Source organism: Leptosomus discolor, chromosome 1, assembly GCF_034619465.1.
Source record: "Leptosomus discolor isolate bLepDis1 chromosome 1, bLepDis1.hap2, whole genome shotgun sequence".
Taxonomy (NCBI): domain Eukaryota; kingdom Metazoa; phylum Chordata; class Aves; order Leptosomiformes; family Leptosomidae; genus Leptosomus; species Leptosomus discolor.
The window spans coordinates 30,353,394-30,365,707 of record NC_141391.1 but is presented as its reverse complement, the minus strand read 5'-3'; positions in this window follow the sequence as shown (position 1 = coordinate 30,365,707).

Below are 12,314 nucleotides of genomic sequence, written 5' to 3'. Positions count from 1 at the left end.
CCTGCTCGGTTGAAAACCAGCATCCTGGCAGCAAGGAACGAAAAGCTGTGATACTCTTCTCCATTTTCTGTTTGTTTTCATGTCTGTTGTTTCATGGAATCAAAGCCAGTAAGAGAAAACAACTGGTCATTAAAAAGGAAAAAAAGAAAAAAAAAGAAAAAAAAGACTGCATTCCATTTGTATGGAACTTTTGGTTCTCTTAGATTCTTAAACCCTTTCATATCAGATTTTTTTTTTAAATAAAAATATCATTGTTTCCCTAGTGCTATCTGAATTAAAGGACTGAAGAAATGTCTTCTGCATGTTTCTAGGATCTAGTGGTTGTCCTTATAACCTTTATCCCTAGTACTCTTGCATAGTGTCACCAGTTAAATATTATTTCGTGGAACCTATGGCTAACCTCTTTTTAAATGGCCTATAACACATAAAAACATTCTAACTTACAGTATTTTCCTTTTAAAGATAACATATATGTGTTTTTAATAAGAACAATAAGATCAAATCATGAATGTTAATTTTGTGTGACCAGCAAAGTGGTGGTATATTCTTGTTTAATATCATGGCCTATGCTCTGTCCCCGAAATGGGTGTTGTGGGACAGATCTTGAGAAGGCTTAAGCATTGAAAAGTGACTTGCATCATAGACTGAAGAAACTAGGATAATTAATTTTTAGAAAATAATAGTTAAAAATTGTATTTCAAATACATAGCAGTGAAAGCTCCCATAATGTGCTGTCACTACATGTAAAATCCATAAGCAATTTTAAGCCAACATTCTTTAAAGGAGCTAGAAATTCCTATAAATAACATGCAACTTAAAGATGGATGGAACTTCTTTAATTATGTACTAAATGCTGTTATAAAACAGGCTATCAGTAGGTTTTGCTGCATGTTACTAATTTATTTTTTTTTATCCTGATATTTTTGCAGGTGTGTGGAGGAACAGGTCCTGTTCTCGCTGTTGTTATTCCCACATAGGCGGACTCTGTAACTGATTATGTGTGGGTAGGGCCCTATTGAAATTAAGGAGATTCTGCAATAGTGCAGGGTTCTTTTTGTGAAAATTCAGTTGCAAGATCAGGACCCTACTGTGACTCCTTACTGTGAATTCTGTCAGTGTATCATTGATTGTGCTGGAACCTGCCTTTTGGGATAATGTAAGTCCTGCTTTTCCCCCAAATGTACTTTAGACATGAAATAATCATAAAACGTTTCTAATTAGAAAATGAATATCATTTACATGCATTCTTTTAATTATGTTTTTTTGGCAGTACCAAATAATATATTCCTCAAAACTTCTTAATGGCACTGAGGCTTTGTGGATAGTTGGTCACATGATGAGAAAATTCAGCTGTAAGTACATTGAAATGATTGAATTTTTCAATAGTTAGTCTTTACTGATGTTGACAAACTAATAATGATAAAAAGGTGAATCAAGAGGTTTGACTTCTGTCAATTGACTTCAGTTCTCTTTAGAAAAAATATACAATAAATCCATTAAGGATTTCATTATTCTTGGGTAATTCACCATGTGAACCTGGAGTCCTTCTGTACTGCTGTTAGGTAGGGAGTTTTAATTTGTTTGTTTTCTTTATTTTCAGAGTAGTGTGTCTCTGACTTGCTCTGTATTTTCACCCATAAACTTTCTGAAATTTATAGATCTATAAAAACTGTTTATACCACCAGTATTTGTGTAGATACTGCAAACTGATTTACTAACATAATTGTCTTGCTGAGATGAATATTGGAATGTTAATAAATATACGCTTATACTTGTGTCAATGTAACTTGGTTAAATTAAACTAAACTGAGCTGGCATTATGAGTGAATTTGATCATGCATGCTGATTAGGTATAGTCTTGGGCAGGAACTACATATTGTACGTATTTTATTGTACCTAAGTACTTTGTGCTTAATCAATAATAATTACCCATATCATATGTCAGTGGACTCACCCAAAATAACTATAAATATCTATGCTTGGGTTAAGGAGGAAGTTCTTTTCTTGTAGCTATGGGTGCAGTCATTGCTATGACTCTATTTTTACATACAAATGAGCAAAAACTACAGGTAGGTGTTTTCCCTGTGTAACAAAAGGGGTATTATAAACTCCATGCCCTTTTTTATGATGCTGTATTTCCTTTCTGTATTCAAATACAACAATGTTTCCAATGGGGTCTTAGTATCTGAAAAATGGAAGAACTGGAAATGTTCTTGAATTTGTGACTGATTATTAAGGGGCTGTAGAAGTCTAGAGGAGTTGTAGGACAATTAGAGATTGTAAGGACAATTGGAGATTCTTGGATGCTGCTATATGTGGTCAGATACTTTCACGATCATGAAGACCTCAATAAATTCACATGCCTATGCTGTGTCCCCAAAATGGGTATTATGGGATAGATTTTAAGAAGGCTTAAGCACAATTAGAGGACAATTAGAGGTTCTTTCCCATGGAGCAAGGACATAGATAATAATTGGCGAGTAAAGATTAAGGAGAACAGGGTTTGGGTTTTTTTTTGCTTGGCAGAAGGGCAGCATGAAATGAAAGTAGTTTGAAGAAAGAGCAAGACCAAAAAGAAATCATAAACTCTGATTGAAAGCAGGTTAGAAAGTCCAATTTAAAAAAAAAAAACAACAACCAACAAAACAAACAAAACCAAAAATCAGAAAATGGATAGCAAAAATATGTCTGAAAGGAGAGCTAATGCATAGCTACTGGTATGTTTCATTGCACTGAATATATGATAGACTTAAGTTTAAAATTTTCAGTAACTGTTTTTCTCTAGTTTTTTTTTCTGTTGGAGGGGAGTATATAGGCTTTCAAGAAGACTCAGGGACTAGTTGTGAATTACCTGTATAAACTGGGCATTCAAGATGACAATTACAACTTAGAACAGAGGATAATGTATTAAGTATGCTAAACTCAGTTAGTGCTAAGCAGAAGCCATAATTTCTTGTTCAAAGACAGAACTTAATGATTTTGATATGTATCATCTTCAACAGAGCTCAAAACACAATTTCATTATGTTCATAACAGGATGGGAATTTTCAAAGTTCTAGTTTAAAAACGTAACATGATTCTTTTGAGATCTTGGAATATAAAATGAAATTGAGTATGAATCAATATGAAATTAAGGGTTGAGAACATTGTATGTTTCATTTTGCATAAAAGAATCTCAATCGGCATATTTTGGTTTTAAAATGTTGAGACCTAATGGTTTACTGTTTTCATCTTTTAATCCTGTTGGCTGTGTTTATTCTTACTTGTGCTAAGCAGGGTAAAAGAAAGAAAAGGAGAGGGAGATTAGGTGATTGCAAAAAAAAAAAAAAAAAAAAATCCCCAAACACAGCCCTCTAGCCGTGCCAGCCCCACTCTGAACCAGATCAAAAGAAGTGCCCCAGAATAGATCTAGTTTCAGAGGAGAAAAGCGGGGAAAGTGACATGCTAGTGAGTGGGGTATGAGGAGTCCCCTGGATGTTTCATGTGTATCCAGTTTTTTGATTCATCACCGCTGAGGCAGATCACCTAGGTGTGACTGCTTCTCCTTTCTGTGATGGCAACTTCTCAGTACTTTGAGGGCGATAATGTCAGGGCACAGCTCTGTTCTGCCTGCGGTAGTGCTGCTACAAATATTATTTGGAAGAAAAGTAACTCTGAATTGTCTCCTGCTGTAACAGCTCTCCGCTACTCAGTGCTTCTAACCCCCATTTTTGAGCACCTGATCTGATTGTTTCTTTGGTTTAACCCATGTCGTGATGCCATAAATGACTGAAACTAGGAGAACAGCAAGAAAGCAGATATCAAGAGAAGCAGTTGATGTTGTGGAATGTAGGGAGTGGGCATTTGCTACGCAGCTACACATTGTGTGGGCTTGGGAATACTTCAAGAGCTCAAATACCAAACTACAGCAACAGAGAGTAAGTTTTCTTTGGTGGCAAACCGAGGTGATAGCCCTGGTTCTGTGTACTGAGAAGGAAGAGCAAAGGAATGTGCCTGAACGTTCAGCATGTTAGTTGTAAGTTTGTGAGATTTATTTTTTTCTCTGTTCCTGTTTGCGCTTGGCTTGTATCGTGACTGTCCTGTCTTCAAGCTGGATGTAGCATGTTTTTGTTTATGTTGAATGAGGCACTCATCATATTATAACGTCATGAACATTGTTTTTCTTCAACCCTCGAAAGTCAAAACGTGGTAGCATAGATAGCTGTAATAAGTTAGTAATAAATATGATATGAAAGAATTTTCTCATTTCACAGTATTTATAGGAAAAACAATGTTTTATGTGTTTCATATACCTCCTCCCATCTTCTTTACCACTCCTAAGCAGATCTAATGCATGAAAATTTTCTTCAGTAGTGCCCTCAGTTCTTCATTTCCAGTTGCAACTACTGGTCTTTTGTTAGTAGTTTTTTTCATATTTAGGTTGAGGCCCTCACAAAACCTCTCTGCATCCTCTATGAATGACACCATCATGCTGTTGTTTAAGTTGTCAAATCTAGGCTAAATCTGAGTTTTGGGTATCTTTTTCCAGCCCTTTAAGGATGGTCTTTCTTCTCTGGCAGATAATTATGGTTTTCATCCAGGTTTTCCATGGATCATGTCTTTATTAGAAAATCTTTTTTCTTTTGCCTTGACAAATGCAGTCTTGCCATGCTCGTTATCTAGTCAAAGTGCTACTCTACTGTAAATACCAGCTTCCAAACTTATTCCTTTGGTATTTTCAATTTCCTCCTTTGGTTTAATGCAATAAAGATAAGCTATCTGTCTTTATTTTCAAGGCCCATCAAGACTACTTCTACCTGATACCTCTCCTTCAGTATCAAGAGGTTGACTCTGGTTTTGATCAACATATGATGCCAGCTTCCATCATTTGGTCGTTAAATTTTCAGACCACAGTGGATATTTTCTCCTCAGCTGCCTCTCATGTATTGGTTGACTTCTTCATAAACAGAACTGATCACTATCCTCCTTTAAATACCTTCTTAAACATTTTATGTATTGTGAAGCTTAAAACAATCCAACTAGACAACAGTTATATTGCAGGTATATTAATGCCAATGCTTATCACAGTAGTACTGCATCATTGCATTTGTACTCTGCTATAATTTCTCTGTTGTCTCTTTACGCAGAATTCAAGCACATCTACTTTTTGCTGTGTGTTTGTTCATGGCCCAACATAATGAGAAGTGGTCCAGGGTGAGGCCTCCCAAGATTTATGATAATACAAATACATAAGAATCAATACCCACTGGATACTACAGTGTAGCTATTGGGTTCTGCTGTGCCTAATGTCACATCATGTTTAATGCAGAAAGAAGGTGCTCCAACTAGAGGCCTCACAAAAGGGAAAGAAGTGAGTTGCAGGCAACAGATGAAATGCTAGCCCCAGAGGCCTTCTCAACTGTCAAACTCAAGTCAATAGCTACTGGCATTGTGTCCTGAAAGCACACCTCTCTTCTCCACAGCAGTAAGAACAGACACTCCCTTCTCATAGAAGGAAGTAAATGCACCTATTGCAAAGTTCTGCAGTGTGTGCGGAAAGTTAAAGGACTCTTTATACTTCCATAGTGTCCTTCTGCTCCTTAGAGCATTCCCTTCCTGACAGAGCATTCCTTGGTACAGAAATCTTGAATAACCACAAGCAGTTGTTCCAGCCATACTGTTGGTCAGTCCTTTTTGAAAAGCTGTCTGATCTCTGTTGAGAAGGAACCTACACTAGTTTTGGTCTGGTATCTTGGTACGTTGCTATCTCGTAGTGCTCCGTTTCCGTTGTGCCTTGAAGGTAATGATTCTTCAGAAGAGTAGTAAGCATGAATTCCATCAGGAATTCCCCAGGTATGTCATCCTCTTTCTGGAAGTGGGTCTGCGTGTATCCCTTTCTTTCAGAGAGACACTAAAATGTCTGTGTATAGATTATACAGAGATGGTAGAATGTTTAGCGCGTAGCTGATGTTAGATTGGACTACGCAGACAAATGGCACTGTATATACCAAAGAAAATATAGTCAAATAAGTTAATTTTATCAGAATAAACCACTAAACATAATTACAAATGGTTCTATATCTGAGTAGGAGAAGTCTAGTAAGAGCTCTGGACTAGTTGATGGGGTGGAGACAGTGACTGTGAAATCCTGTGGGAGACTGGAGGGGCTATACTACCCAAAAGCTTCATCATAACAAGAGTTCTTGGTTATCTATATATAGACTGAGAAACTTAACATTAGGACACATTAGGCCATCATGCACAGGCTGTATTTTTAGGTATCATCAAGAACGACTTTTTGAGCAAACCAGCTAAAGAATCCAGAAAAGAGGGAACAGCCCTTGATTTAGTCTAGATTAGTCACAAGGAGTGACTATAGAAGAGCCATTCAGTAGCAGTGTCTCCTATCATACTCAAGTTTCCCATACTTGTAGGAGAGAAAAAAATTAAAATAAAAAAAAAAGGTCCAGTATTGTTTAAAAAAAGAATTGCATACAAATGAAGATGCAGTTTAAATAAATATTTAAGAGACATGGGGCTTTGCTTTCTGATTCTAACGCAATTGAATAAGAATTGTCTGACACAACTGAACAGTAAAAGGAGTTACTATAAATAAATAGAGGTTTTTCAAAAAGTGGAATCCAAGCAAGCAAAGCAGAAAAGAACACAATTATGGCAAGTTAAATGTAGACCTGTTATAAGACAGAACAAAAAGATATTGAAATGCAATAGGCTGAAATCCTAAAAGCCAAACCCCACTTTTTTTGAAGCGTGAATTTTGCTGGTAGGGAGGTGAGTTCAACAGATAGTTGAGAAAAAAGAGAATATTTAAAGACAAAGCCATCGCAGAAAGAAACAAATGAATGGTTTGTGTTGGCCGGGTTTGTTACAGGGAGATTAGGGACATCCCCAGATAAAAGTTGTTCTTTATAGGGAATATTTCAGATTTGAAATAGCAATAAAAGTTTTTTTTTAACAAATTGATTGAATAAACATTAACAGATTGCCAGATAGTATGTTGTTCATTCAGTAGTCCTAGAGAAATTCAGAAATTAAATTGGTAAGCCATGAACTGTGTTGTATAATCCATCACTTAAATTAGCCATGATAACAGAGGAATAGAAAGTAACAAATGTGACGCTAGTTTTAAAAAGGCCTCTAGGGGTGATTGTGGACTAATAAGTCTGACTACCATGACAGACAAAGTGCCAGTGAATGTGATAAAGAATATAATTAATAGGAACATGGATAGGTGTAATAGGCAACCATCATCTTGGCTTTTCTACAAGGTAGTTTTGCTAGTTACTTAGACCTTTGCTAGTTATTTGAAGGAGTCAACAGATACACAGGAAAGAGTGACCCGAAAGCTTTAAAAAAGCTCCACAACCAAAGACAGTTAACAAAATGGAGTACTGAGTTATTTAAAATTATTTGTGGATTAGTAAAGGGTTACAAGATAAGGAACAATATAGCAACTAATGGGCAGTTTAAACAATGCCACCTCAGAAAGATTTGTATTGGTGCCTTTGCTGGTCCCCCTGTTCCTAAATGGTCTGAAAAAGTGCAGTGATAAAGATTGCAATGATAAAAGGAAAATACTCAGTTGCAGTCAGACCTAATGCTGACCCTGAAGGATCTCACAGCAGGACCTGTGGTGATCCAGGAGCCGTGTCTGTCACAGAGGCCAGATACCGTTGACCCTGCTGTTCAGCCATATCTATCAGCAGAGAGAGGCCGTGGCTGTTGGATTACAGCAGCCATCACCCCGTAAGCTGTGAGCTCAGCAGGCTGCGACCAGTCCTGCCGCTCAGGAAGGCAGGGACTTGTAGCTGTTCTTTCTAACCACAGCAGGGGCTGCAAGTTGAAGAGAAGATTCTTCCTCCCTAATTCTCAGGGTTTCACAGCCCTGATGAGCTTAAAAGTACAAGTTTTGACCTGCAGTTCCTGCCCGTCACAGGGGTGGAATATCACCATTAAACTGATAGGTAGTATCTTGCTGCTGTGAGAAGCCAGGATTCTCAAGCCATCTTACTGGTGTTTGCATGGATTTTTAGCAGCTCCTGCTAATTTTCTAAAATCATTCTGGATGAACTTGATGCTAGTGAAAAGTGGCAAAATGGTATCTGAAACAGAGAAGTGGCACTGGCATGCTGGTCAAATTTGAGCATTGCTGAGAACTGTATATGGTATAGAAAAGGATGACCAAGAGGTATGGCATAGGTCTTCTGCAGGGGCAGTAATTCCTCAGTTTGGAAGAATGTTGACTGAGGAGTAGGTAATATGAGAAAGGTCTCTAAAACTGTGAACACATAGAAGCGTTTGATAGGGAACTATAACTCCCCATAAGAACAAGGGGCCTTTGGTCACTGTTTTGTTTAATGTAGGTGATCAAGGTGGTAAAAAGCTGCTTAGCACCAGTTTTATCTGACATAGTTTTGTGGATACATCTTTTCAGGTGCACAAACCCCAACTGTTTACTGGTCTTGAAAACTCCACTTATCCTGAACCAGCTGTGGCCAAAATCCAATCTGTGCAGAATTACATCTTTTCTGTAAATAAAAGTTTGTAGTCCTCATTGATTGATGATAAGTTTTCAAACATGAATCAAATGTAAACTGGTCCCATTTTCCTAAATCTGCAGATATTTTTTATCCTCTGCTTTTGTTTGTTCCTTTATCTGGCAGTAGCAATATTATGGATGGGCAGATCAGTTTTACTTCTGTTGTTTACAAACCTGTGGGCAATGGAGAATGCCAGTTTGCTGCTACTCCAGAAAGCTAAAAGCAGGAGCATGCCCTAAAATTAATTCTAGGGGAAATCAGGTAAAAAGCAGAAATGTTTCACACAGCAACCAGAAGTTCTGGAGGGAGAGATGGACTGGAAGACATCATTGTACCTTTGAAATAGCTGGAATGGTTTCCAAAGCTGTGGTCCACAAACCCCTGGTGGACTACAAGGCTATGGTAAGTTGAACAGCTGTTTGGCTAAACCATAGTTAACAGTGTTTTAAATAGTGTTTCTGATTAAAAGTTTGATCAGATGGGTCAGTGGTTTTTGAAAAATGTTAGGGCTGATAACAATCTTGTTCCAAAAATATGGGAACCACTGTTCTGGAATGTATGAAAAGGTACAGAGCACTCCCCACTTTCTCAGCTTTAGATAGGTTGTGTGCCTCTCCACAAGAAGCAATAGGAGAGGTTCCCAGAAAGGAGCCAGGAAGAGCAGTCTAGTAGCATTAACCCTTCTGTCCCCACCACACCCTTCCCAGTAACAGAATTGTGGGGTTCTTAATCGTTGCATTGTCCTTGAGTATCACTAAAAGTCTTCGCTACCCCTACCTTTCATATGTGCTCATGACTAGTAGATTAGTTTTCTGAGAAGTGACTATAATTTTTCAAGTCTTGAGTCCTCGTCAGTCAAAAATTAAACTTGTCAGCTCTACTAGATTAAAATATATATCCCTCTTTGAATTAATACCTGGTTTCTCATTGCCAGAAAAACATATTTTAAAATTTTCTATTCTGTCATTATTAACAGGCGTAAACTTTCCTTACAAGTATTAGCATGTTTTATTACAATATCTGTTTATTACTTTAAAAAAAATCCCAATTCTGTTTGACCGACTTCTTTTAATTTCTGTCTGCTCCCTGAATGGTAATTTTACATTGTAAAAATCTTTTTTGTCCTTATATCAGGTCTCTAATTACTTTTTTTTTCCCTACTGAAAATTTTTCAGAATCGTGAATTATTTGTATTATTAGAGCTTTTAGTTGCCTTTGACATAGGTTACTTCCCATTTTCTTGAGTACCATAGAAACACATCCATAAGTAATTTGTAGAGATGTGGTCTTTTCCAACATACTGCACATCTTTATGTTAGGAATTATGACGGTGTCGAATTTGAGAAATGCCAAATTATAAGCCTTATTCAAATGGTATAAATATGTTTATCCTGAAGAAATCAGTTGTCTGATCTAAAATTAGTCATATATTTTATGAAATACAAACAAAATACTGGAAGCAAACGTTATTGACAATAGTGTTTTAAAAGAAACTAAAGAAAGTTGGCAGGCAAGCATGCTCTCTGTAACCTTTTTTTTTGTTCTGTATTTCTTTCTCCCGTACATACATATATGGAAAAGGAAGGGCTTTGTGCGTGTTTTTATATTATCTTGCTAAATACCTGTTGCTAAGTTATATGAAGTTATCTTTGCTCAGGCTTAAGCTACTAGCTGAATATGAGATCGAGGGGAATCTTTGCCTTGTATCAGAAAGGAATGTGTAAGGGAGGAGAGAGTGACTTCTGCTGTAGCGTGGAAAAAGGTTATTTCCTGGTGTCATCTGTGAGTGACAGGAGAGAGGGATTCATGAGTCTAGGCAAGGCATATGGGTAGGGAAGCAGTGATGGGGTGTATGGGTAGGGCTGGGGATGAGTGTATGTGAATGAAGAATTTGGAATAGGGATCAGAAGAGGGTTTCTGTAAGAGTTGGGAGAGATTATAGTTGCATAAATTATTTGGGTCAGTTGGAAGTCACTTTACCACAACATGGCTACAGCTCTCTATCTGAATCTAGCTCACTCCACACTTGCCTTAGCTACGCCCTTCCCTGTGTCTTCTGGAGCCCCAGCTGCTTCAGTTCCTGCAGTAACCTTTTAAGTGGAAAAGCTACTTTCCTTCTTACTCCAGGAACAGTTATGCACAAAGGTACATATGGTCCCGCAAATCCCTCCCATCTAAAGCTTCTTTTCTGTCCCACTATACTTTTTTTTGCCTCCTGCCTATGAGGTTCTGCACTGCAGGTGCAGACAGATGAGTGAATCATAGAATCATTTAGGTTGGAAAAGACCCTTAAGATCATCGAGTCCAACTGCAAACTGCCAAGTTCACTGCTAAACCATGTCCCTGAGCACCACATCTACATGTCTTTTTAAATACCCTGGGTAGCCTGTTCCAATGCTTGACAACCCTTTTGGTGAGGAAGTTTTTCCTAATGTCCAATCCAGACCTACCCTGGCTCAACTTGAGGCCATTTCCTCTCGTTCTGTCACTAGTTACTTGGGAGAAGAGACTGATGCCCACCTCGCTACAACCTCCTTTCAGGTAGTTGCAGAGAGTGATAAGGTCTCCCCTCAGCCTCCTCTTCTCCAGGCTAAACAACCCCGGGTCCCTCAGCCGCTCCTCGTAAGACCTGTTCTCCAGACCCCTCACCAACTTCATTGCCCTTCTCTGGATACACTCCAGCACCTCAATGTCTGTCTTGTAGTGAGGGGCCCAAAACCGCACACAGTATTCGAGGTTCGGCCTCACCAGTGCCGAGTAAAAAGGGACTCAAATGAGGTGCTGTGGAAGTGCTGGGTGCAAAATAATGTCTCACCTTTCCAACGTACTGTTTACATCTTGTCCAAGTGAGACATGCCCCATCCTTTAAAATCTGCTGATCATAGAAGAATTCTTTTGTTCTTTTCCCCCTTTTCATGTAGTACTTATTAGAATGTGATGATTTTTTTCCATGTGATGAATTATGATTTTTTTAGGTAATATTTGTCACTAAACAGCAGAAAAACACCTTTGATTTCTACAGCCTGATCCCTTTCATTTGCATTTTTCTGTGATCTGTCCTTCCTAAAAATAAATAAATTAATCCATTGGATGATTGTGCCTAAGTTGAAGTGATAAGTTGAAGCTTACTGACAAGATGGTTGCTTTTCTTAATTATTATTTTGCAGATCGCTTAAAAGTTTCTCATGAAGACTAAAAAGTCTGCAGAAAGATTAAAAGCTGATGTCTTAGGGCATCCCCCTAAATGCATGGGGTTTTTTAAATGCAAGTAGGTTTTTTTGGCACAGATATTTTCATAAGTCTTAAGCTTAAATTTATATTAATAATACTTAATTAAATACGTCTATGACTGAACTTAGCCAAAAGCATTATTTCTGTACAAGTTTCAAATTCAGTAATTAATTAATAAGCCTTTCAGCACCTGACAGTACAAGTAGCTTAGGTAGCAAGAGCACCGTAATAATAAGAAAATAAAGCATACTTTTTTTTTCTTCAGGGTACCTTTTAAATGGAAAACTATTTTGGTCTTTCTTTCTTGGCCAGATTTTTATAGTGGATATAGAGATCACTCTTTTAGTTAGTCAGTGTTGGTCCTTCGGCCCTATTGTTGTTGCTCTTCATATGTCATTTTATCTTTAAAGACTGCAAGAGTTCATGATTACTGAGAGGTAACACCTCGAAGTTTTGGCACTGTCCTCTACAAAGTAACTTGTACTGAGCTGACTTTCTGTTACCATGTCAGTGAAACGTCAAATGTTGATACTATGTGTGAAA